This window comes from Oncorhynchus mykiss, chromosome 29 (assembly GCF_057628025.1).
Source record: "Oncorhynchus mykiss isolate SJ-2025 chromosome 29, ASM5762802v1, whole genome shotgun sequence".
NCBI classification, from domain to species: domain Eukaryota; kingdom Metazoa; phylum Chordata; class Actinopteri; order Salmoniformes; family Salmonidae; genus Oncorhynchus; species Oncorhynchus mykiss.
The window spans coordinates 29,971,384-29,999,195 of NC_143050.1; the positions used below are offsets into that span (position 1 = coordinate 29,971,384).

The 27,812-nt window shown below is 41.9% G+C and overlaps 1 long non-coding RNA gene across 2 annotated transcripts in view; it reads right to left on the minus strand.

Moving 5' to 3' along the window:
• Positions 1–21,858: 21,858 nt before the first annotated feature.
• The window catches only part of LOC149970415 (uncharacterized), a 111,081-nt gene continuing 105,127 nt past the window's right edge, over positions 21,859–27,812 (minus strand). For both annotated transcript variants that reach the window (XR_016493329.1, XR_016493328.1), the window contains one exon: positions 21,859–25,956. This is a non-coding gene — a long non-coding RNA (uncharacterized LOC149970415). The remainder of the gene's footprint in view (positions 25,957–27,812) is intronic.

A 27,812-nucleotide genomic window follows, 5' to 3' on the forward strand; every position in this document is an offset into this window, starting at 1 on the left:
TATAGCCTCCACATTGACTCTGTACCGGTACCCCCTGTATATAGCCTCCACATTGACTCTGTACCGGTACCCCCTGTATATAGCCTCCACATTGACTCTGTACCGGTACCCCCTGTATATAGCCTCCACATTGACTCTGTACCGGTACCCCCTGTATATAGTCTCCACATTGACTCTGTACCGGTACCCCCTGTATATAGCCTCCACATTGACTCTGTACCGGTACCCCCTGTATATAGCCTCCACATTGACTCTGTACCGTAACACCCTGTATATAGCCTCCACATTGACTCTGTACCGTACCCCCTGTATATAGCCTCCACATTGACTCTGTACCGGTACCCCCTGTATATAGCCTCCACATTGACTCTGTACCGTAACACCCTGTATATAGCCTCCACATTGACTCTGTACCGGTACCCCCTGTATATAGCCTCCACATTGACTCTGTACCGGTACACCCTGTATATAGCCTCCACATTGACTCTGTACCGGTACCCCCTGTATATAGCCTCCACATTGACTCTGTACCGGTACCCCCTGTATATAGCCTCCACATTGACTCTGTACCGGTACCCCCTGTATATAGCCTCCACATTGACTCTGTACCGTAACACCCTGTATATAGCCTCCACATTGACTCTGTACCGTAACACCCTGTATATAGCCTCCACATTGACTCTGTACCGGTACCCCCTGTATATAGCCTCCACATTGACTCTGTACCGGTACCCCCTGTATATAGCCTCCACATTGACTCTGTACCGGTACCCCCTGTATATAGCCTCCACATTGACTCTGTACCGGTACCCCCTGTATATAGCCTCCACATTGACTCTGTACCGGTACCCCCTGTATATAGCCTCCACATTGACTCTGTACCGGTACCCCCTGTATATAGCCTCCACATTGACTCTGTACCGGTACCCCCTGTATATAGCCTCCACATTGACTCTGTACCGGTACCCCCTGTATATAGCCTCCACATTGACTCTGTACCGGTACCCCCTGTATATAGCCTCCACATTGACTCTGTACCGTAACACCCTGTATATAGCCTCCACATTGACTCTGTACCGGTACCCCCTGTATATAGCCTCCACATTGACTCTGTACCGGTACCCCCTGTATATAGCCTCCACATTGACTCTGTACCGGTACCCCCTGTATATAGCCTCCACATTGACTCTGTACCGGTACCCCCTGTATATAGCCTCCACATTGACTCTGTACCGGTACCCCCTGTATATAGCCTCCACATTGACTCTGTACTGGTACCCCCTGTATATAGCCATCAACATTGACTCTGTACCGGTACCCCCTGCCTCGCTGTTGTTATTTGACTTCTGCTGTTTAATTATTTGTTTCTTTTATTTTCAATTTTTTACTTAACACTATTTTTTCTTAAAACTTCCTAAAGCATTGTTGGTTAAGGGCTTGTAAGTAAGCATTTCACTGTTGTATTCGGCATATGTCACCAATACAATTTGATTTGAAATTACGCTAGATATGGATTTAAAATGGTAGTACAGAAGTTAGTGGGTGGCTTTACTTACCTTGTTCCACTGCTGCACTTACCGCATGCCCACGGTAAGTTATGCAAACAGACCGCTCTTTTGGGACAAGATATTTTCACAACTGCAATGTTGTGAAACATTTATTCTGATTATTTCCAGGGATACACAACATCCTGAAAATATCTAGATATGTCACATCTAGCGCTCAACGTCGCCGGTTTAGTAACCACCGGTCCTGGCAGCCCATTATTAAGCACATCTGTGCCTCATCGTTCGGCACACCTGGACTTCATCACTACCCTGATTACTTCCCCTTTATCTAGCACTCCTTAGCATCAGTCTTCAGGCAGTATTGTTTCTGTGTTCATATCCAGACGCTTCTCTTGTTTTGTATCGATCTATGTTCTTCATTATTAAACTCATGAACTGTACCTGCTTCCTTACTCCCAGTGTCATCGTTACAAGATATGTTTGTTAGAAAGAATTCTCTATTTCCCTTGACGGAGTGATGCTGAATAAAATGGCTTAATTTACCCCACTCCTCCCTACTTGGCAGGGTAAAACGGAATCTGAAATGTATTTTTGAAAGTGCTTTTATCACGTTGGTCCCCAGAGTCCAGTTTTCCTCTGGAATCCAATATAGTACTGTACTGTAGTGTGTGTCTATTCTCTCAAGATTTCTATTGAAATAGTACAGAATATCTATAACTTTGGTAGAGGAATTGCTGCTGCGGAACACTTTATGGTCTCTGAAAAACTAATATGTTTTCATGTTCCACTAGGGATTAAGTGTGAGAGCAATTAAAATGGACTCTAAGATTAAATAGATGTTCTGTTTTCTCTCTACATATGTTTTTTTATCCTTTATTTAACTAGGCAAGTTAGTTATGAACAAATTATTATTTACAATGATGGATTAGGAACAGCGGGTTAACTGCCTTGTTCAGTGGCAGAACAGATTTTTACCTTGTCAGCTCGGGGATTCGGTTACTGGCTCATCGCTCTAACCACTAGGCTACCTGCCGCCCCATGTTTGGTATGAATTAAGGCACATATACACTGCACAAAAAAATAAAGGGAACACTTAAAAACACAATGTAACTCCAAGTCAATCACACTTCTGTGAAAGCAACACTGATTGACAATACATTTCACATGCTCTTTGTGCAAATGGAATAGACAACAGGTGGAAATTATAGGCATTCAGCAAGACACCCCCAATAAAGGAGTGGTTCTGCAGGTGGTGACCACAGACCACTTCTCAGTTCCTATGCTTCCTGGCTGATGTTTTGGTCACTTTTGAATGCTGTCTAGGAGTTGGCGGATGCTTTAGTCCAGGTCTGGGAGGAGATCCCTCAGGAGACCATCCGCCACCTCATCAGGAGCATGCCCAGGCGTTGTAGGGAGGTCATACAGGCACGTGGAGGCCACACACACTACTGAAACTCATTTTGACTTGTTTTCAGGACATTATATCAAAGTTGGATCAGCCTGTAGTGTGGTTTTCCACTTTAATTTTGAGTGTGACTCCAAATCCAGACCTCCATGTGTTGATACATTTGATTTCCATTGATAATGTTTGTGTGATTTTGTTGTCAGCACATTCAACTATGTGAAGAAAAAATACATTTTTAATAAGAATATTTCATTCATTCAGATCTAGGATTTTGAGCAGTGTATAATAAGTGAGGCGCACACGCGCGCGCGCACACACACACACACACACACACACACACACACACGCTATCTTCAAACCTTCACAAAAACAGGTAAACCAAACATGCCGCACACAAACACTCACAGAACATAAATAATTACCCACAACATTTGGTGGGGAAAAAGGCTGCCTAAGTATGATTCCCAATCAGAGACAATGATAGACAGCTGCCTCTGATTGGGAACCACACTCGGCCAAAACAAAGAAATAGAAAACATAGAATGCCCACCCAAATCACACCCTGACCTAACCAAATAGAGAAATAAAACGGCTCTCTAAGGTCACACAGTTTTGTATTGCTAAAATCCAATTTTCCCTAAGCCTGAATCTAACCTTAACAATTAACCTAACCCTAATTCTAACCCTAACCCTAAAAATAGCATTTTTCCTCATGGGGACCGGCAAAATATCCCACTTGTGCAAATTTTCCTTGTTTTACTATCCTTGTGAGGATTGTAAAACACACACACCCACACACCCACACACCTCTATTCCAAGCTAGTCTATCGATAGACTATACAGTACATGAGGTACGCTGGTAGACACTGCCTGCTGAGTCCCATGGAGAGGAGAGCCTCAACAGGAGGGCCATCTCTCACCACATACTGCTGAACATGACAGGCCTCCTTTCATATCACCTTCGCATGCCCGTCCGTCTGTCTCTGTTCTGTCTAGATGAGATGAGAGCTTGCATGCCAGCATTCGTTGGCTCTGCAGCTGAAAATTAAGCAGTGACAATAGGCATGCCAATTATAATTTTAAAGGTGCACAATTACAGTGTGAACTCCATTCCATTTGTTTTGTCTCTTTCCATACATATGAGTGTGACGAAAATAAATAGATAGTGAATCAGACAGAGTGAAGGAATGGAAAGTTTGGGTTTGGAAGAGTGTGTGTCTGAGTGTGCCTGCGGGCGTCCGGGCATGCATGTGTGTTTGTGGAACAGGCTTGTGTATGTGGTGCATGTGTGTGTATTTGTGTGACTGAGTGAACTCCAATGTTTGCCTCTACTAATGAACGCTGGCTGTAGTGGAATCCCAGGGAGCACCCTTAGTGCAAAAGGCCAGATAGTCCCATCAGATTGGAGCCCGGTTGGCAGCACCCAGGGGACGTACTTAGTAAGGTGTCCAAGGATCAGACACCACAACACACCTGTTGTGTCCCAGAGGACAGGAGACACTGTTGTATCCCAGAGGACAGGAGACACTGTTGTATCCCAGAGGACAGGAGACACTGCTGTATCCCAGAGGAGCAGGAGACGATTCATTTAGCCTGTGCCTGTTTATAACCTGATCATCTGAGCAGAGGCACTGTCTTCCCCAATGTAGTTCAAATAAGTACAGGCTTATTAACTGAATGACAGAGACATAATACAATATGTTGTTTTATTGAATAGTTTGGGGTATGCCTCATCTCTGAGGAATGCTCCTCAGAGCCAGATGCTGATGACAGATTGCCCTATGCTGGGCAGCTGGCTAGAGCGCGATGAGCCAAGAAAAGCCCCCCGACCATACGCTCCCCTAACCGGGAGGGCCCCCGGTCACGGCCCCCGTGCAGTAGTAGCGTCCCTGCACTGTGATGCAGTGCCTTAGACCGCTGCACCACTCGGGAGCCATAAAAGCCACAGTTCTTGATTGCTATATTACTGTCGATTAGCCACCCTGCCACGTGGTTTGCTGATGGGAGGCTGTAGAATATCGTCATTAGTCGAGATACAACTAATTGCAGGGAATGACACGACATGTCAAGTATACGGAAGACATTTTGTTTATGATGAGATGAAATACAAATTCCATTACAATGCCAATAGTGATGACAGTTAAAGGCAGTAGTAGATCTACTGAGCTCATTAACCATGGATGAAGTATTCCATTTGAGTTGCTGACAAATCAATTGATAAAGAATGACTAATGTTGCAAAGCACAACTTGTGAAAGGCTACAATTATGTAAGCCAACTTAATGTCAAATATGAATGACTACCTTAGATTTCATGAAGTACTGTTGTTGTTTCTGATTATCATAGATTACCAATCCACGATTGCTGCAAGGGATTGTCGGCGAGGCCATTCAACAAGCTTTAATGAGTTCACCTTAGTTCGGGTCCACTCCTATGCAACCATGTAACTCTAAATAGCACAACAGCAATCGGCCTGTGTAGATCAGCATAGATACGCCGTTGTCCCAGTAGAGGGATACAAGACAACGTGTTGTTTAGCAAACAGCCATAGTAGCATATTCATTTTAATGTTGTTGATGTTGCCGGCCTTGACAGAAGATAATTGCTAATGGCATTTACAGCAGCATGAACAGGAAGTGGCTCTACTGGTGGGAATGCGGAAAACACAACAAAACCTCTACCGAAGTTTTAACAAGATATTCTGAATAATAGTTGCGATTATTTCACCAGCTAAAATTATGTTCATGAATATGAAACCTGGATGTAAATAAAGCCTGTATGCATAGGTGTTCCCCATGAATATCCTCAGGAGACTATCCATAAATTAAGCATTTATGATAAATCCGACCAGATCTGATAACTGATATTGAATAACAACGTTATAATCTACGACTCGCTGGCGAAGCAGAATCTGGAGTCTTTCCTTCCCCCTGGGAAGACAACCTCTTCTTCCGGAAAAGGGATGCCTGTTGTCTGGGAGTTGCAGATATAAGCCGAGTACATCTGTAGCCAGAAGAGAGGAGCTCATGGCTGGACATGCCTGGAAGCATGGAATACAGCCGGAATACACTAAAGTTGAGCATCGGAAAATGGCCCACTTGCCTAATGGCGATTTGAACTTCTTCTCTGGGAAATCATAGTCGTGAGAAATCACCTGGAACTTGAGAGTGGATGTAGATTGATCGCTGGAACACGGGACGTGTCCTCTCTCTCAGGGGAGATTACGGCGTCTGGTATGACTTAAATGACATGGAAAGCAAGCATAGACCGTCGTTGGAAGACTGTTGCTGCAAGATAGCAAATGCGATACACAAGATTTCAGTTGACATATAAATTCTCCCACAGATGTATTCCCATTGGTTGAAAGAAAGGGAAGTGCTTATTGCACGAGTGAGCCCATAGGCTAATCAGCAAGCGTGGTGGAATTGCTCTAGTATGCCATGCTCATAGGCTGAAGTGAATAGGTGAATGACATTGCGCAAGCTTGCTAATAGTAAAGGAGAGACATGATGCTATGCTGATGAGGTAACATTATGACACTACCATATCAATACTGCACCTGCCATGCTGTTGAGTTTAACATAAACACCACCATGAGGATACCTGCTATGCTGATGAGGTAACGATGTAAACATGACCATATACTGTAAATATTTGCTATGCTGATGAGGTAACGATGTAAACGTGATGATATACTGTAAATATTTGCTATGCTGATGAGGTAACGATGTAAACATGACCATATACTGTACATATTTGCTATGCTGATGAGGTAACGATGTAAACATGACCATATACTGTAAATATTTGCTATGCTGATGAGGTAACGATGTAAACGTGACGATATACTGTAAATATTTGCTATGCTGATGCAGTAACCCCCCCCCCCCCCCACGATGATGCACGACAGAGCCTGAGGGTAATGATCAGAGTGTGGGTATAGAAGCATTGGGGGCAATATGTTCCCCAGTTCTCACGGATAGCCCTGTGATCTGTAACATTGACAGAGAGCAGGCTGCCTTCCTCTGTTTGTTCTTCATCAAGAAGAGAGATTAAAGCCTCTTGCTCCCTTTTGTATCGCCTCCTGTCTTTGATGTTCAGATGGTTAGATTCACTAGATGTGTGTTATTTGCTACAGTATATATTTTGAACCCTTCCCCCTGCCTCTGTCATGGATGTAGTGGGTGTCATTTCTACAGGGATTTCTACAGGGGCTCTAGAGCATGTGTTGATACTCACTGTCTCATTCTGTCACTTCCACATTGCGTAATATTATGTCATTTGCTTTTGGAAAGCTCCTTTATTCAGGAGGCGGTGATGATTAGGCCTTGTGGGGAACACTCTTTCCTTCTCTCCTCCTCCCCCTCTTTTATGTTCTCCAAACATGAACAGGTTCAGCGTACTCTAGTGACACAAAAAAAACTATACTCACAGTAGGACACGTAGGAGAGAGAACGAGAGTGTGTGAGAGGAAAGAAAGAAAGACAGAGAGCAGTGGGACTCGTGTAACACCAACTATTGAAGCACCTAGCTCCAGAGATGTGGCGCCGCATGGCCCCCAGGGTTCTTTAACTGCGGCGTGAAGAGCTCTCTAATGTAAGTAGCTGAGATAAACACCATTATTATTAAAGACACGGAGGAGCCGAATTCTCCACCCTGCTTAGATGGCGAGAAACACACAGCCTATCCCACTGTATGTTTTCCCCTGACTACATACAGGATTTGGAAAGCTGGTGAAATAGCTAGGATGTTCTTGGTAACAGTGGAATGGGATGTGATCCGAAAACAGACCTGAGCAACAGATCTCAGAACCTTGTCCTTTGTGAGCTGTGACGCTCTGACTGTAACCTACAGCAGTAATAAGGAGGGAGACATTGTTATTGATTATTGTAGTCTTATGACATGAAAATGGAAGTACTGTGATTGGGCCTCATTATTCTAAAGTGAGGCAGATGAAATATAATAACAGTGGTGGTAGTGGTGGGTGATAAATGATGTGATGATTGTGGCTGTGATCAGAAGGAAGACAGAAGATTGATGCATCATTACAGTGTGATCATAATGTAAGATTGTAAAATAGCTTGTCTGTTGCTTTAGCACCTCTCTCGGGAGTAGTGTCTGTGTTCCTTCTTTCTCCCCCTCTTTGTCACTCTCTCTCTCTATAGCTTTCTCTCTCTCCCCTCTCTCTCCCTCTCTTTCTCTATTTATCTCACTCTCTCCTCTCTCCCTCATCTTTTTTGGTCTCTCCATCCTTTCTTTCTTTCTTTCTTTCTTTCTTTCTTTCTTTCTTTCTTTCTTTCTTTCTTTCTTTCTTTCTTTCTTTCTTTCTTTTTCTCTCGCTCTCTCCTATTCGGTGTGTGTCTGACAGATAAGAGGATAATGAGAGTCAGTAGTGAAGGTGCTGTTCCTGGGTGAGAGGTGTCACGGTCGGGTCTCTGTGTCGTTCTCTGGAGCACTTAAACCAGAACTGGGGACATGTAATCACCAGCCACCCCCACACTAATGACTCTAAACAATGACAAAAACACCCCACAACCTTCTCTAGAAGCATTCTCAACACGCAGAAAAATAAATATGCAACCAGTGTCGTTTGCGACCGTGGGGGCAACTGTGGGATGGAGATTGGGAGTTTGAGAAACTGTCTCAATCTGAGGTGTCTGCAGAAGAGCAACTCAAACTACTTTACCCATCGATAACTAGAAATTGCTTGTTGAATGGGTTTTACATAGCTGACCCGATATAAGTTGTGGGACATTTAAGAAAGGGCTGTTTGAAGTCAGAACTGTTGAGTTTGTTCTATGAAAACTGGCTGTACATTTGTATCTGTTTGTCTCTACTAGGCTCTGCCTTGCTGCTCTGTCAGTCTCTGTATATTTCTATCAGTCTTGTGTGCTGGTTGTTTCTGGATCCCCCCCCCCCCCCCTCCCATCTGTCAGTCTGCACGCCTATCAATCTAACTGCCCATTTGTCCGATTTGGTCATGTGGCTTGCTAATGGAATTGCTGTTGATGGTTGTACTTGACCCTCTGCAGGTGTGTGTGTGTGTGTGTGTGTGTGTGTGTGTGCGTGTGATGTTTACTGCTGTTTGTCCCTGTCACCCTGCCCTCAATCCTCCACGGCTCTATTCAAGTAGACAATTAAATCAGCATAATCAGATCTCTGTGTATGATGGACCGCTGGTACCCCCACTGCTACAGTAAGCCTTCTACTCTATCACACACGCACGCACACACACACAGACAGACACACAGACACACAAACTGTAAATGAGATTTGACAGACTAATCATTCACATGCCCACTCAGCAACATCCCATGGCTTTCTGCCCTGTAATCCGTGACTGCCTAAGGAGCATTCTCCTGAGGCATCATCAGCTCTTAAAGTCTGTCTCTTTTTTCAAATCTATTTCTATTTACAATAACATTCCCCCCCTTTTCTCTCGCTCCTTCCCCCTCCACTCCCCACACCCCAGGGAACGTGCCGGGGAATTATTTAATGCCCAGACAAACAGAGAACGTCAACACAAACACACTACAAAAGATGGTTGTGCAGATAAGAAGGACTGCTTGCAGGTATATTAACTATATGCTTTCTAACTAACTACCCAACATTAGGCAAATATGTGGTTGATAGTTAATCGTTTTAAACCTGATTCATGTAAGGTTAACATGACACAGGTTTATCTGAAAAAGGGTGTCTCATTAGATCGTAGGGACTGATGACAACACAGCAAAGATGATAACCTGGCAGGCCAGAAACAAAGTCTGGTTCACAGGAAGGGGTTTGAGCAAGTAGCTGAATTTCTGTGAACGTTACCTAACATAAACAATCACAAGCAAACAGACTGGTGGTTTTGTCAAGACAGTTCAATTACTGCAGCTTATATGATCTGCCTCATTAGCATTCATGAGACAATACATCCTTGGTATGACTGGTAATGTTACAGGTTGGAAGGACATTTTGGGGGACAAAAAAAGACAACAGTTTTATGCTTTTGCAACTTCCAAATGATTACTAATGCCTATTGTATCTGTATTTGCCAAAGACTAGTTGCTAATGATAATTGATGATTGTGCTTTGCCTAGGGCATTTGTGCAGGAGTAATGTCAGGAAGGGAAGGTGACTGCAGCCTGGATAAAGAGAAAATGGGAGAACCTCAAAACAAAAGCATAAAGTAAGACTTTTTTTGTATAGCCATCTAAAATGTCTCCAGATCTACACAATGTAATGTGCAGGTTGTATGGTGAGTGCAGCATTTCTTAGCTGTTTGTGCCCCAACTTGTTTCTTTTAGGATTGGAAGTGCCCCCAAACTGGGGTGAGCACTGAGGCCACCTGGAAAAGGTACAGTGCCATGGATGAGGCAATTGACAGCAGTCCCGCAATTACACCGCCTGTTGTTATTTTGCAGAAATGTACAGGATCAGAGGGAGAGAGAGAGAGAGGGAGAAAGAAGCGATAACTCCCAAGAGGAGGAGAGAGCCAGAGTGGGTCACACAACTCAGAGAGATGCAGGACAGAGATGAAGAGAGAGAGAGAGTCAGGCCAGCGCTCACGATGAGAAGAGAGAGGAAGATGCAATAAAAAGAGAGGAGAAGAGAGATGAAGAAAGCAAAAAGAGAGATGAGAACCGCAAGAGGGAGAAGAAGAAAGAAGAGGGGTACAGGAGGATGAGGAGAATAGATGTATGGAAAATGAGAATAGACAAAGAGAAAAGGCAAAAATAGACAGACAAAAGACGAGAATAGACAATGAGAAGACATGAGAATAGACGGAGAGTTAAGGATAATAGACAGAGGGTGTCACAATCACCTGGAGTGGTGGGTGCAGAGTCAATTGCAGAGAGCAGAGGATACTGGGGAAAACCGTGTTTATTGTGATTCCCACACGAACGCCCAAAACCATAAGCGATAAACAGACAGAAAAATAGTCCGACCCAACACAGGGCACAAACGGACAGGAACACAAACAGAGAATAATCCCGCACGAACATAGGCGGGCCTAACATGCTTAAATAGACATGAATCAAGAAACAAAATAAGGGACAGATGCAACCAATAAGACCAAACGAACAGAAAAGGAAAAAGGGATCGGTGGCGGCTAGTAGACCGGCGACGACAACCGCCGAGCACCGCCCGAACAGGCAGGGGAGCCACCTTCGGTGGGAGTCGTGGCAGAGGGAGGATAGACTGTTGACGTTGTTGGAGGTTTTTATTGACAAAAATACACGTTTTTTTAACATGAGGCTTTCCAAGGTCTTGCCCTAACTATATTCCTGGTGTTCTTGCTGCAAGACCTCTACCAGGCTGTCAAAAGAGGGTCTGGTCATTCGAAATTGGGGATTGAGGTCTAGGTTGTAGCACACAGTAGGGTCATCTGCCACCAGTCTGTTATGGGAAAAGGAAACTTTACCAAATAAATAGCTTTCACTTTATTATTCTGACGTGTGTGTGCGTATGTGTGTACATTAATGAATGTAGGCTATAGGCTACACTAATTACATTTGCTATGGCAGGCATACATGTTCTAATATTATAGTCCAAGTGGATGTATACATTTGTGATTGAATTTGGCTACATATAGAGCAGTACAGAGTGTAAAAATTGATTTAAGGTGGGTTTACATCTAATTGTTGTATAAGGTTAATGAGTGAGGATGATACTGTTTGTAAAATTGTGTAATGTGATTTTGGACTGTTTAATGAAGATAACTCCAATTCTCTTTTTGAGTTTAACTAAATCAGAGGACCGCCCATGAGCCCAGTTAGGGTCGGGCATCCTGGGACAGGCCATTGAGAAATTCTCACTAGACCATGTTTCTCTCAATCACGAGGGGACAAAGGTTTCAAACCATTGCGGAATCTTTTAACCATACTACATGGTTAAACTCTTAGACTATCGATACCGACAGAATAAGAACAAGTCTTTGATATTAATTACTAGTCTGCAGCTAGGAATTCGGTATCAATGAACGCGAAGAACGACAACCGCCGAAACATCCATTCTATAAAAAAATGAATGAATGTCACTCTGAACGATTCATCCAAACCACGACAGAGAGAGAGAGAGAGAGAGAGAGAGACAGAGGACGGAAACTCTCCAACAGAAACTAACTTTTCAACAGCGATCAAGATGACACACTGAGCGTAAATATATATATTGATTGCAATTGTTCCCGAATGAGTGAGCATTCATGTGCAAAAGATTAGCATTTCAAGTGTTATAATTATCAACTCTGTGGTGACTTCTTAATCGACCCCCACTTCCCCTTTTGTCCACCAAGCCGCGATGCCAGTTTAGCCCACTAGGGCACATTCCCCTATCATTTCTTGTAACCATTTTTACTTTGTTTGTTTGTTTATGCATTTCTGGGAATTACTTAGTTAGTAAATATATGATTTAAGACAATTGATGTATGGATGACTCATAGTGAAGACTGGGTTTGTGAAGATAACCAACAATTTACGCCGTTTGGAATGAGACTAACGTGAGGTAAAGTAAATAATTCATTAATTCGAAGACTAATTGATCAGATATAAAATATCTGGAAATTATAACTTTGTAATCTGAATATTTTCCTTGGTGCCCCGACTTCCTAGTTAATTACAGTTACATGATTAATCAGTTTGATCGCGTAATACTAATTACAGAGAATCTTTGATAAAAACTAAAAGTCTTCATTTAATGAGAGTAAAGACACGACAATGACTAACAATTACAGCTAGACAGTGCAGACTACAAGTTGTGGTGAGTTGCCAACGCAGGCAACGTTAAGTTGCGTCTGGTATGCATCGCTCTCTCTCTCGAGCCGCACACAACGCGCAGAGTTGAGCCATAGGGTTTAATATAGGAATGGACACAAATAATGAAATGCCAAATGCAGGAAAACATTTATTGACTTGATTATTCGGGTGAATCTTAGCTAAGCTAAGGGGTATAGTTGTTGTGCGTTCTCAATGGACATTGTTAATGAAGTCATAAGATGGCTAGCTAGTAATTTGTTATGCTAACAAGCGAGCAAGAAGTTGCATAGCAACAGCATCAACTTCTAGTAAACAGGCGAAGAGCTAGTACACTCAACTGAAAGAATACCTTTCTTTTACAGTATAGTAAAATGAACTAATAGTATATAGTATGTAGTATGTGCTCATTAAGTATTTAGTATTCAATATGTCAGTATGGGTATTCAAACATAGCTATGGTCTGACAAACACCGCTGTAGCTCAGTCAACTTTCACCCCAGATGCAGAAGTGTGAGATAGGAGGATGCGGTGGATTGAGACACATTTTTATGGGGATTTTTTTATGATGCTAATTTGACTTCCGCGGGGGCGTGGATATTGACCTTAGTTAACACTGTTTTTGTTTGTGTGTGTTTGTGAGTGGGATGGATGGTGTCAGAGCGCATGTAGCAAGAAAAAGTCTGCTATAGAGCTTGAATCAGCATTCATCTAAATGGTTGAACACACTCTGGCTCTGTCCTAAATGGCACCCTATTCCCTTTATAGGGCACTACTTTTGACCAGGGCCCATAGAGCTTTGGTTAAAAGTAGTCCACTATATAGGGAATATGGTTCAATTTAGGATGCATCCTATGACTAGCTGACTAAGAAGTGATGAAGGTGAGGACAAATGCCTAATCAAACTCATCCTTTCACCCTGTGGGTTGCTAATATAAATAATTTTATGAGGCAACACTAATTCAATTCATGGTTGATTGTCCTCAGGCAGGTTGAGCTTTAAGTTGGTATGTTGTTTTGAACAGACATTTGATTTGATTGGACATTTTTGGTGTGATTGAGTAAATAACTCTATTCATAAGAGCCACTCTATTGAGCCACAAAGATATGACTTTAGGCCTGCTCTTAGCCATGTCCGGTTTAGATGTTGTTAACCAAGTGGCCATTACAAACAAATATACTTGCATGGGCATAGCGTAGCATAGCAAAGCCACCTATTGTTCTTGTCATGAAGATTTGCCTTCTTTCCATAGAAATTTGAGACATTTTCGCTCTATCTAGTCGTAGATCTACCTGTGGACAAGTACAACGGTTCCTCCTTTAAAAGTTGCGTCATACTGCGGCACACCCTGCGTGCTGCTGCAGCATTCTGTGGCACTTTATTTAATTCTCAGACATTTTGTCTGTTACTTCAAGTTATTGCTAGTTCGACCACCAGAGGGTATCTTTGAGAAGCATTTGAAAGTATTCCGTATTGACATTACCAGAGAATTTAAAACCTTTTTTGGAATAACATAGTACATGGGATTGATTTTAAGAAATGTGGCTTAATTAATTAGATTCATATTATGGAGTTTCCATTCAGAGAAAAATTGTCAGTTTGAAAATTCGGAACCGTTTCATTCTCGGAGAGCACACTGGACGTTCTGGCCGAGGATTAGGGTTGATTTGAGCATTCTGGCCTTACAACGGCAGTCAAGCACCAAAGCTAACGTTGGCTAGCTACTTCCAGCCACAAATGAGACCACTCTGACCATTTTACTCACCCTAGCAGAGCTAGTAAGGCAGTTTTCGTGTTAACCAGTTGGTGACTGTAAATGTGGTGCTGGAAACAATTGAATTACGCTTTTTTCCCAACGTTTACTGACACTGGCCATATTCAACAGGTGTTGAGCGCTCGTGAAGTAATTATTCTGCACTCTGGTACACTCAGACGAGAGTGCTCTGAAATCCGTGTAGATAGTTGGCTGGACACATTACATTTTTAACAACTTTCTTTTCTGATGAAAACTAGTTCATTACATCAGCCATCGAGCCCAGATCCATAATATGACCATATTTCATAGCTGCTTGCCGTTGTTTTGAAGTAATCGCGAAAAAACAGGCCTTATTTTAGTGCATTTTTCACCCTGACAGCTCCTATTAGTTCTATTGAGCACTGTGACACCAACTCGCTTTCCCGAATGTTCTATTCCCAGCTTATTGTTCAACATTACAATGCCTGCTTCGCTATTGTTGGCATTGAGACCTGTTCATGTTGTTTTATAGTTAAAATGTAAACAACAAAAATTATATTGGAACTCTGCGGTCTTCCCATTGTTTCCTATGGGGGAAATATAGACATGTCTTTCTATTTCGGCAAATATCTCGCAATGTGTATATTTAGATTTTTTCAAGTCAGGTGTAACCGGTGTGAAATGGCTAGCTAGTTAGCGGGGTGCGCGCTAACAGCATTTCAATCGGTGATGTCACTCGCTCTGAGACCTTGAAGTAGTTGTTCCCCTTGCTCTGCAATGTCCACGGCTAATGTGGAGCGATGGGTAACGATGCTTCGAGGGTGGCTGTCTATGTGTTGAGGGTACCTGGTTTGAGCCCAGGTAAGAGCGAGGAGAGGAACGGAAGCAAAACTGTTACACGGGCACCATTTTAATCAGGAAAATCTCATCTTTGTAATTATGTAAGTCTGGGCAGCGAGCTCATTTGTCATCGATCGCTAGACCAGAAAAAAGTCAGAAGTTTTTATTTTTTCCCTATTTTTTCATTATGCAGACAAAAGCAGAGTTGACACCATTGAGGTGCGGATGTTTACTTTCTACACAAGTTGTTTTTTTGCAGTTTCCTCCGACGAACAGATTGTAGTGGTAAAATAAAAAGGGATACATTTTTATGGATTCTAAGCATCACTCCAGTCAAAACAGGCTCTGCAAATGTTCGATTCCATTAATTTGCTATGTGCTCGCGCTGGGTTATATCAGCAGTTTTGGCTGACACAGAGGGCACAGCATGATCATAGGTGAGATGTCATTTGGTCGGGTTAACAGGAAGTATTATTAAAGAGATGCTTTGCATTGAAATACAGACAGAGATGTAGTAGTCCCAGAGTTTATGATCCAGGGTCAGTTTTAAATTTCACCTCCTGATTTAAGATGACTGACCGTGTTAGAATAAAAAAACAAAGCTTAATCATGCTCTCTCTCTATCCATCTGTCACTCATCTGCAGATATATTTTCATGTGAAAGAGGAAGCCAGTCCTGTCTTCTACACCTCTCTCCCCACCTCGTCTTTCTTCCTCATTTTATAATGCACACCATATGTGCATTGAAGTGTAGACTTGCATTTGTAATATTACAATTATCATAATTATAATGTATTTATAACACCTGGATAATGAACTTCTTTCAAGAAAGCGTTTCACATTCTCCACTGGTTGAAATTAAGTATCTAATTGAAGTATTATCCTGTGTCCTCAGATTAATGCAGATGAAGGGAGGGATATGCATAGATTTTTTTCTGTAATAATGAACTACAAATCAATCATCTTTCTGGTCTATTGCATAGTTACAATGTGTAATCATTGATGTCCCAGGAGCAGGAGTGGTAAACACTGTTGTAGTGTATAATTGTAATACTTGCAGACACAGCATCATTCAAATAATGGAGTTTGATATGACTGAAAAAGAAGGTCTCAGATTCATACCTGAACCGCACCTTTATTTGCCAAGGAAGAGTACATGATCAGTGAATATATTCAATGTACAGGCTACAATGAGGGAATCTCATGCATGGTAATAACTACAGTACATGTGTATATAGGACTTGCATCCTTGGCACAATAAAGTTATTATATTGTACTCTATCCATAGGCTTTATTAATGCCATTAGACTTCAAGTTGATACAACAACTATGATAGCTGAGGTTTATAGATTGGTATGAATATTAGTTCAGAACCTAACGTTTTAGGGTCCATACGAAGATCGGCTGGCTACACACTGTAGCTAGCTACACATCCATAGACATACAGTTATTTTTATCCTCCACTACACAATAAGCAAGTAAATAGTTAGTTAAATAGCTGTGTTACTTCAGCTGCATTGCAAGGCAAGCTTACACAATTGTATTGCATTGGAGGCAAGATTATTGATACTATATTTGCTTCTCTTACTCTGTTATCCTCTTTGGGCTGAGATCCTGCTAACGGGATCGATATGACAACAGCCAGTGAAAGTGCAGGGCGCCAAATTCAAAACAACAGAAATCGCATAATTAAAATTCCTAAATCATAGAAGTATTTTACACCATTTTAAAGATACACTTCTTGTTTACTTCTCTAGGGTAGGGGGCAGCATTCAGAATTTTGAATGAAAAGCATTCCCAAATTAAACTGCCTGCTACTTGGGCCCAGAAAATATGATTTGCATATACAGTGCCTTGCGAAAGTATTCGGCCCTCTTGAACTTTGCGACCTTTTGCCACATTTCAGGCTTCAAACATAAAGATATAAAACTGTATTTTTTTGTGAAGAATCAACAACAAGTGGGACACAATCATGAAGTGGAACGACATTTATTGGATATTTCAAACTTTTTTAACAAATCAAAAACTGAAAAATTGGGCGTGCAAAATTATTCAGCCCCTTTACTTTCAGTGCAGCAAACTCTCTCCAGAAGTTCAGTGAGGATCTCTGAATGATCCAATGTTGACCTAAATGACTAATGGTGATAAATACAATCCACCTGTGTGTAATCAAGTCTCCGTATAAATGCACCTACACTGTGATAGTCTCAGAGGTCCGTTAAAAGCGCAGAGAGCATCATGAAGAACAAGGAACACACCAGGCAGGTCCGAGATACTGTTGTGAAGAAGTTTAAAGCCGGATTTGGATACAAAAAGATTTCCCAAGCTTTAAACATCCCAAGGAGCACTGTGCAAGCGATAATATTGAAATGGAAGGAGTATCAGACCACTGCAAATCTACCAAGACCTGGCCGTCCCTCTAAACTTTCAGCTCATACAAGGAGAAGACTGATCAGAGATGCAGCCAAGAGGCCCATGATCACTCTGGATGAACTGCAGAGATCTACAGCTGAGGTTGGAGACTCTGTCCATAGGACAACAATCAGTCGTATATTGCACAAATCTGGCCTTTATGGAAGAGTGGCAAGAAGAAAGCCATTTCTTAAAGATATCCATAAAAAGTGTTGTTTAAAGTTTGCCACAAGCCACCTGGGAGACACATCAAACATGTGGAAAAAATTGATGGGAAGATAAATACAGGACCATTCTGGAAGAAAACCTGATGGAGTCTGCAAAAGACCTGAGACTGGGACGGAGATTTGTCTTCCAACAAGACAATGATCCAAAACATAAAGCAAAATCTACAATGGAATGGTTCAAAAATAAACATATCCAGGTGTTAGAATGGCCAAGTCAAAGTCCAGACCTGAATCCAATCGAGAATCTGTGGAAAGAACTGAAAACTGCTGTTCACAAATGCTCTCCATCCAACCTCACGGAGCTCGAGCTGTTTTGCAAGGAGGAATGGGAAAACATTTCAGTCTCTCGATGTGCAAAACTGATAGAGACATACCCCAAGCGACTTACAGCTGTAATCGCAGCAAAAGGTGGCGCTACAAAGTATTAACTTAAGGGGGCTGAATAATTTTGCACGCCCAATTTTTCAGTTTTTGATTTGTTAAAAAAGTTTGAAATATCCAATAAATGTCGTTCCACTTCATGATTGTGTCCCACTTGTTGTTGATTCTTCACAAAAAAATACAGTTTTATATCTTTATATTTGAAGCCTGAAATGTGGCAAAAGGTCGCAAAGTTCAAGGGGGCCGAATACTTTTGCAAGGCAATGTAACTTGTAGATTTGGATAGAAAACACGCTAAAGTTTCCAAAACTGTTAAAATAGTGTCTGTGAGTATCACAGAACTGATTTGGCAGGCGAAAACCGGAGGAAAATCCATTCAGGAAGTCGTTTTTTGGGGGGTTTTGTAGTTTTCTATTCAATGCCATTACAGTATCCATTGACTTAGGACTCAAATTGCAATTCCTATGCCTTCCACTAGATGTCAACAGTCTTTAGAAATTGTTTCAGGCTTGTATTCTGAAAAATGAGGGAGTAAGAGCTGTCTGAATGAGTGGACCCTGCCGTGTCACAGAGCTTTTTTATGCGCACGACCGAGAGAGTGCCTTTTTTGTTTACCTTTTATATTGACGACGTTATTGTCCGGTTGAAATATTATTGATTATTTAGGCTAAAAACAACATGAGGATTGAATATAAACATCGTTTGACATGTTCTATGAACTTTACAGATGCAATTTAGATTTTTTGTCTGCCTGTTTTGACTGCATTTGAGGCTGTGGAGTACTGAAGAAAACGCGTAAACAAAAGGGAGGTTTTTGGATAAAAAGAAGAGAGAGACTTTATCGAACAAAAGGAACATTTATTGAGTAAATGAATGTCTTCTGAGTGCAATCATATGAAGTTCATCAAAGGTAAGGGATTAATTTTTCTCTCTATTTCTGACTTGTGTAACTTCTACTTTGCTGGTTACTGTTTGTAATGATTTGTCTGCTGGGCTATGTTCTCAAATAATCGTAAGGTATGCTTTCGCCGTAAAGCATTTTTTAAAGGAGTTAATCTTTAAACCTATGTAAAATATGTTTTGTTTTCAGAATTTTTGTAATGAGTTTTTCTATATTTGAATTTGGCGCTCTGCAATCTCACTGGATGTTGGCCAGGTGGGACGTTAGCCCTAGAGAGGTTAATCCCAACACAGTGTCAGATTTCAAAAATACTTTACAGCGAAAGCAAACCAAACGATTATGTTAGGTCAGAGCCAAGTCACAGAAAAACACAGCCATTTTTCCAGCCAAAGAGAGGAGTCACAAAATGCAGAAATAGAGATAAATTAATCACTAACCTTTGATGATCTTCATCAGATGACACCCATAGGACTTCATGTTACACAATACATGTATGTTTTGTTCGATAAAGTTCATATTTATATCCAAAAAATCTCAGTTTACATTGGCACGTTACGTTCAGTAGTTCCAAAACATCCGGTGATTTTGCAGATAGCCACATCAATTTACAGAAATACTCATAATAAACATTGATAAAAGATACAACTATTATGCAAGTCAAAAAGTTCTGTTATGTCAAACGATGTATAGAATCAATATTTAGGATGTTTTTAACATAAATCATCAATAATGTTCCAACCGGAGAATTCCTTTGTCTTCAGAAATGCAATGGAACTCAACCTAACTCTCACGTGAACGCGCGTCACCAGCTCGTGGCTCTCTGGCAGACCTCTGACTCATTCAACTCTCATTCGCCCCCACTTCACAGTAGAAGCATCAAACAAGGTTTTAAAGACTGTTGACATCTAGTGGAAGCCTTAGGAAGTGCAATATGACCCCATAGACATTGTATATTTGATAGGCCAAGAGTTGAAAAACTACAAACCTCTGATTTCCCACTTCCTGGTTGGATTTTTTTCTCAGGTTTTTGCCTGCCATATGATTTCTGTTATACTCACAGACATCATTCAAGCAGTTTTTGAAACTTCAGAGTGTTTTCGATCCAAATCTACTAAAAATATGCATATATTAGCAACTGGGCCTGGGTAGCAGACAGTTTACTCAGAGCACCTTATACATTCAAGCTACTCAATATTGCCCCCAGCCCAAAGACGTTATTGTACACATCTCTCCTAAGGTGGATATCCTCCCCTCACACAGTCCCAAATGGCACCCTATTCCCCATAAAGTGCATTACTTTTGACCAGAGCCCTATGTAGTCAATCACTGGAACTTTGAATAGAAATTGTACAGAATGGAGGTGAATCCTACCATCTCTTTTCTCTCTCGTTATCCCACACTTGATGTACCATAGAGCTCTGATCTCTCACCAGTTAGAGAATTCTCATGATGGAACGCCAACATGACAGCGGGGCGATTCTATGCATGCGCAGCCCAAAAATATTTTTGGTAGCTCAGATTGTTCTGGCAATTCTCACATAACAACTTAATTGGGAGGAAGAATGTTTGACATGCTTTTTACATTTATATCACAAACCATTTAAAAAAATCATTCTACGCCCTGTTTAGACATACTGTGTATGCTGTAATACGCTATGATCCGTGAACCATACACGACACAGACAACATCTTGGTGACATTATACTCCTAGTAGTGTCCTTTCATATATGTAGTATGTCTAGATTCAGAAATACACATTTTCACATTCATGTATTCAACATAAATCATATTAATTTGAATATCTCAAAAGTACCCTTTTTATTTTGTTAATTTGTGACATATCGTTTAGAACAATATTCTCTACAAGTACATAACATTTCCCAAGTGGGTTCGCTGCTAATTGTGAAGTTTAGATACATTTTATGAGCACCACCAAGACAGTGAATGGGGAAAAAGGGAACTCCTTCTGCTGGTGAATTGCTGAATGTGCAATCCTGAAGGACTGCTGTAATTGGTTTAGGACCTACAATGTCAACTTCTATGCATAAAGTGTGTCATATCATTAAAAGAGAGCCACGATGTCACACCCTGACCATAGTTTGCTTTGTATGTTTTGTTTGGTCAGGGTGTGATCTGAGTGGGCATTCTATGTTGTGTGTCTAGTTTGTCTTTTTCTGTGTTTGGCCTGATATGGTTCTCAATCAGAGGCAGGTGTTAGTCATTGTCTCTGATTGGGAACCATATTTAGGTAGCCTGTTTGGTGTTGGGTTTTGTGGGTGATTGTTTCTGTCTCTGTGTTTGCACCAGATAGGGCTGGTTTGGTTTTTCACATTTCTTGTTTTGTTAGTCTATTCATGTATAGTTTCTTTATTAAAGTACCATGAATAATAACCACGCTGCGTTTTGGTCCGCCTCTCCTTCGACTCAAGAAAACCGTTACACACGACCTTGAAGAATATATTGTTACAAACTATGTCACAAAATAAACACAATCAAAAAGGGTACTTTTTGAGATGGTAATAGTAAATATTATTAATGTGAAAAATGGTATTTCAGAATCTAAACGTACTCCATATTTGAGAGCACACTATAAGGAGTATAAAGAAACCAACATGTTATCTGTATCATGTGCTGTTCAAGGATCTTAGGTCTAAAAAGATGACATCGTTCGTCCATATACATCTCTGGAAAAAACTAAGAGACCACTGCAAATTTATCACTCTGGTTTTACTATTTATAGGTATGTGTTTGGGTAAAATGAACATTTTCTTTCTTCTAAACTACTGACAACATTTCTCCCAATTTCTAAATAAAAATGTAATTAAGAGCATTTATTTGCAGAAAATGACAACTGGTCAAAATAAAAAAGATGCAGTGTTGTCAGAAAGAAAATAACTTCAAATTCATTTTTAAACAACGTATGTTATAACTTAGGAAGAGTTCAGAAATCAATATTTGGTGGAATAACCCTGATTGTCAATCACAGCTTCATTGCGTCTTGGCATGCTCTCCACCAGTCCTTCAAATTGATGTTGGGTGACCTTATGTCACTCCTGGCGCAAAACTTCAAGAAGCTCAGCTTGTTTGATGGCTTGTGACCATCCATCTTCCTCTTGATCAAAGTCCAGAAGTTTTCAATGGTGTTAAAGTCTGGAGATTGGGATGGCCATGACAGTGTCTTGATCTGGTGGTCCTCCATCCACAACTTTATTTTTAATTTTTAATTTATTTAACCAGGTAGGCTAGTTGAGAACAAGTTCTCATTTGCAACTCCGAACTGGCCAAGATAAAGCGTAGCGTTTCGACACATACAACAACACAGAGTTACACATGGAATAAACAAAACATACAGTCAATAATACAGTAGAACAAAATAAAACAAAAAGTCTATATACAGTGAGTGCAAATGAGGTAAGTTAAGGCAATAAATAGGCCATGGTGGCGAAGTAATTACAATATAGCAATTAAACACTGGAATGGTAGATCGGCAGAAGATTAATGTGCAGGTAGAGATACCGGGGTGCAAAGGAGCAAAATAAATAAATAGATAACAGTATGGGGATGAGGTAGGTAGATAGATGGGCTGTTTACAGATGGTGTCACGTTCTGACCATAGTTCTTGTGTGTTTTCCTTGTTTTAGTGTTGGTGAGCTGGGTGGGCATTCTATGTTGTGTGTCTAGTTTGTCTATTTCTATGTTTGGCCTGATATGGTTCTCAATCAAAGGCAGGTGTTAGTCATTGTCTCTGATTGGAAACCATATTTAGGTAGCCTGTTTTGTGTTGGGTTTTGTGGGTGGATATTTCCTGTATCTGTGTTTGTTCCACACGGGACTGTTTTCGGTTTTTCACGTTTCTTGTTTTGTAGTTGTGTTCATGTTGAGTTTTCCTATTAAAACCATGGACACTTACCACGCTGCGTTTTGGTCTGCCTCTCCTTCGATGGAAGAATCCCGGGGCCAGAAGTATACAGAATGGTGTCGTCTGCGTAGAGGTGGATAAGAGAATCACCAGCAGCAAGAGCAACATCATTGATGTATACAGAAAAGAGAGTTGGCCCGAGAATTGAACCCTGTGGCACACCCATAGAGACTGTCTGAGGTCCGGACAACAGGCCCTCCGATTTGACACACTGAACTCTATCAGAGAAGTAGTTGGTAAACCAGGCGAGGCAAGAGAAACCAAGGCTGTCGAGTCTGCCAATAAGAATGTTGTGATTGACAGAGTCGAAAGCCTTGGCCAGGTCGATGAATACGGCTGCACAGTAATGCACAGTAATGTCTCTTATCGATGGCGGCTATGATGTCGTTTAGAACCTTGAGCGTGGCTGAGGTGCACCCATGACCAGCTCTGAAACCAGATTGCATAGCGGAGAAGGTATGGTGGGATTCGAAGTGGTCAGTAATCTGTTTGTTAACTTGGCTTTCGAAAGACCTTAGAAAGACAGGGTAGGATAGATATAGGTCTGTAAATGCTTATTGAAATTCTCAATTATAGTAGATTTATCAGTGGTGACAGTGTTTCCTAGCCTCAGAGCAGTGGACAGCTTGGAGGAGGTGCTCTTTTTCTCCATGGACTTTAGTGTCCCAGAACCTTTTTGAGTTAGTACTACAGGATGCAAATTTCTGTTTGAAATAGCTTGCCTTAGCTTTTCTAACTGCCTGTGTATATTTGTTCCTAACTTCCCTGAAAAGTTGCATGTCACGGGGGCTATTCGATGCTAATGCAGAACGCCACAGGATGTTTTTGTGCTGGTCAAGGGCAGACAGCTCTGGAGTGAACCAAGGACTATATCTATTCCTAGTTCTACATTTTTTGAGAGGGGCATGCTTATTTAAGATGGTGAGGAAGGCACTTTCAGAGAATAGCCAGACATCATCTACTGACGGGATGAGGTCAATGTCATTCCAGGATACCCCGGCCAGGTCGATTAGAAAGGCCTGCTCTCAGAAGTGTTTAAGGGAGCGTTAGACAGTGATGAGGGGTGGTCGTTTGGTCGCAGACCCATTACGGATGCAGGCAATGAGGCAGTGATCGCTGAGACCTTGATTGAAAACAGCAGAGGTGTATTTAGAGGGCGAATTAGTTAGGATGACCTCTGAGGGTGCCCGTGTTTACTGATTTGGGGTTGTACCTGGTAGGTTCATTGATAATTTGCGTGAGATTGAGGGCATCAAGATTAGTTTGTAGGATGGCCGGGTTGTTAAGCAGGTCCCAGTTTAGGTCACCTAGTAGCACGAGCTCAGAAGATAGATGGGGGGCAATTCACATATGGTATTGAGGGCACAGCTGGGGAAAGAGGGAGGTCTATAGCAAGCGGTAACAGTGAGACTTGTTTCTAGAAAGGTGAATTAGTAGAAGCTCAAATTGTTTGGGTACAGACCTGGATAGTAGGACAGAACTCTGCAGGCTATCTTTGTAGTGGATTGCAACACCGCCCCTTTGGCAGTTCTATCTTGGCGGAAACATTATAGTTAGCAATGGAGATTTCAGGGTTTTTGGTGGTTTTCCTAAGCCAGGATTCAGACACGGCTAAGACATCTGGGTTGGCATAGTGTGCTAAAGCAGTGAGTAAAACAAACTTAAGGAGTAGGCTTCTAATGTTAACATGCATGAAACCAATGCTTTTACGTTTACAGAAGTCAACAAATGAGAGCTCCTGGGGGATGGGAGTGGAGCTAGGCACTGCAGGACCTGGATTAACCTTCACATCACCAGAGGAACAGAGGAGATGTAGAGTAAGGGTACGGCTAAAGACTATACGAACTGGCCGTCTAGCACGTTTAGAACAGAGAGTAAAAGGAGCAGGTTTCTGGGCACGATAGCATAGATTCAAGGCATAGTGTACAGACAAAGGTAAGGTAGTATGTGAGTACATTGGAGGTAAACCTAGGCATTGAGTAATGAAGAGAGAGATATAGTCTCTAGAGATGTTTGAACCAGGTGATGTCATCCAATATGTAGGAGGTGGAACAACATGGTTGGTTAAGGCATATTGAGCAGGGCTAGGGGCTCTACAGTGAAATAAGACAGTAATCACTAACCAGGACAGTAAGGCATATTGATATTAGAGAGAGGCATGCGTAGCCAAGTGAACATATGGGTCCAGTGAGTGGTTGGGCTGGCTGGGGACACGGCGATTCAGACAGTTTGCAGGCTAACAAGCTAACAGTTAGTACGTCGGGGCTAAACAAGCTAGCAGCTAGTAGACCGGGGCAAGCGAGCAGTTAGCAGGCCGGGTTAGCAAGCAAGCAGTTAGCATGGGCTAGCAGTTACAGACCAAACAGGTAAGCTATCAGTTAGCAGGCCGGAGCCAGCAGCTAGCAGTTTGTAGACTGGGGCAAGCTAGCAGTTAGCAGGGCGGGTTAGCAAGCATTTAGCAGACCGGGTTAGCAAGCAAGCAGATAGCAGGGGCTAGAAAGTTAGCCTTTGGGGACGTCATGATGGGATGAGTCTGTTTTTGCCTCTTCGTGCGGTGACGTCGATAGACCAGTCGTGGAATTAGTAGGGTTCCAAGTAGCTCTAGGTAGCTAGCAGGCCTAGCTGGTTAGCATAATGGGCCTTCAGCGGGCGTCGCCTGAGGGGCCTGTTGGAGTCCTCGGGCAGATTATGTCGGTATTCCAGTTGTAGGGGATCTGGAATCTGCGGGGTTCCATGCCCTGTACCGGCTGTAGAAGGGGTCCGGATATTGTAGCCCAGGAGTATACTTTGGTGGTAGCACAGGAGCCCTGGCCGGGCTAGCTTCAAGCTAATTGGTGCTTGCTCTGGGATGGAAACGCTAGCCAGGAGTAGTCATCCGGGATTGCGGTTAGCTAGTTGTGAAGATCCAGATGAAAATGTTCAGTTTGCGGTAGGAATCCGGGGATACAAATAACAGGTCCGTTATGCTCTGGTTAGAGTCACGTTGTTCAAACTGACAAGAGCTTTCCGAGCTGAAGGTTAGCTGATGACCGCTGGCAATGGTTTGCTGACTGATAGCTGGTAGTTAGCTGGCTAGCTTCAGTTGAGTGATTCCGGATCCGAAGTAAACATAAATACTCTAGGGAAAATAAAGCAGATCCACGCCACATTGGGTGAGGCGCGTTGCAGGAGTATTTAGATGTTGCGGTTTAGCAAAATATTTGAAAGGATATGCGACGAAAAAGATGTAAAACGAAATATACAAGGGACACGACAGGACAAAGACTGACTGCTACGCCATCTTGGATCAAATGGATTGACCTGACTGTATGGCATGAAGCATTGTCCTGCTGAAAAAAACCAATACTCAGAGCAGAAGGAAGCACGTTTTCTTCCAGGACAACCTTGTACGTGGCTTGATTCATGCTTCCTTAACAAAGATAAATCTGCCCAATCCCAGCCTTGCTGAAGCATCCCCAGATCAGCACTGATTCTCCACCAAATTTCACAGTGGGTGCGAGACACTGTGACTTGTAAGGTCTCTCCAGGTCTCTCAAGGTCTTGCAGCTTGGCTTTGTTTGATTGCTTCTGACCATCCATCTTCCTCTTGATCATATTCCAGAGGTTTTCAATGGGGTTCAGGTCTAGAGATTGGGATGGCCATGACATCTGGCAGCTTCATTAAATAGTACCCGCAAAACATCAGTCTCAGGGTCAACAGTGAAGAGGCGACTCCGGGATGCTGGCCTTCTAGGCAGAGTTCCTCTGTCCGGTGTCCGTGTTCTTTTGCCCATCTTAATCTTTATTTTGATTGGCCATTCTGAAATATGTTTTTTTCTTTGCAACTCTGCCTAGAAGGCCAGCATCCCGGAGTCGCCTCTTCACTATTGACGTTGATACTGGTGTTTTGCGGGTACTATTTAACCTTTCTAGCGCACTAGCGGAACCCCTCGACAACGTTCCGCTGAAAAGGCAGTGGGCGAAATTCAAAAATATATTTTTTGAAATATGTAACTTTCACACATTAACAAGTCCAACACAGCAACTGAAAGATAAACATCTTGTTAATCTACTCATCATGTCCGATTTCAAAAATGCTTTACAGCTAATGCACAACATATGATTATGTTCGGTCATAGCCAAGTCGAAAAAACACACAGCCATTTTTCCAGCCAAAGGTAGGAGTCACAAAAAGCAGAAATATAGATCAAATTAATCACTAACCTTTGATGATCTTCATCAGATTACACTCATAGGACATCATGTTACACAATACATGTATGTTTTGTTCGATAATGTGCATATTTATATCCAAAAATCTCAGTTTACATTGGCGTCTTACGTCCAGTGATTTTGCAGAAATACTCATAATAAACATTGATAAAAGTCACAAGTGTTATTCACAGAATTAAAGATAGACTTCGCCTTAATGCAACCGCTGTGTCAGATTTCCCAAAAACTTTACGGAAAAAGCATAATCTTAGAATGGCGCTCAGAACCCAAAACAGCCAGAGGAATATCCGCCATTTTGGAATCAACAAAGTTAGAAACAGCACCATAAATATTCACTTACCTTTGATGATCTTCATCAGAAGGCACTCCCAGGAATCACAGTTCGACAATAAATGACTGATTTGTTCCATAAAGTTCCATCATTTATGTCCAAATAGCCACTTATTGATAGCGTTTCCATCCCAGTAATCCATCTTCATGAGGCGCAGGCACTTCATCCAGACAAAAACTCAAAAAGTTCCGTTACAGTCCTTTA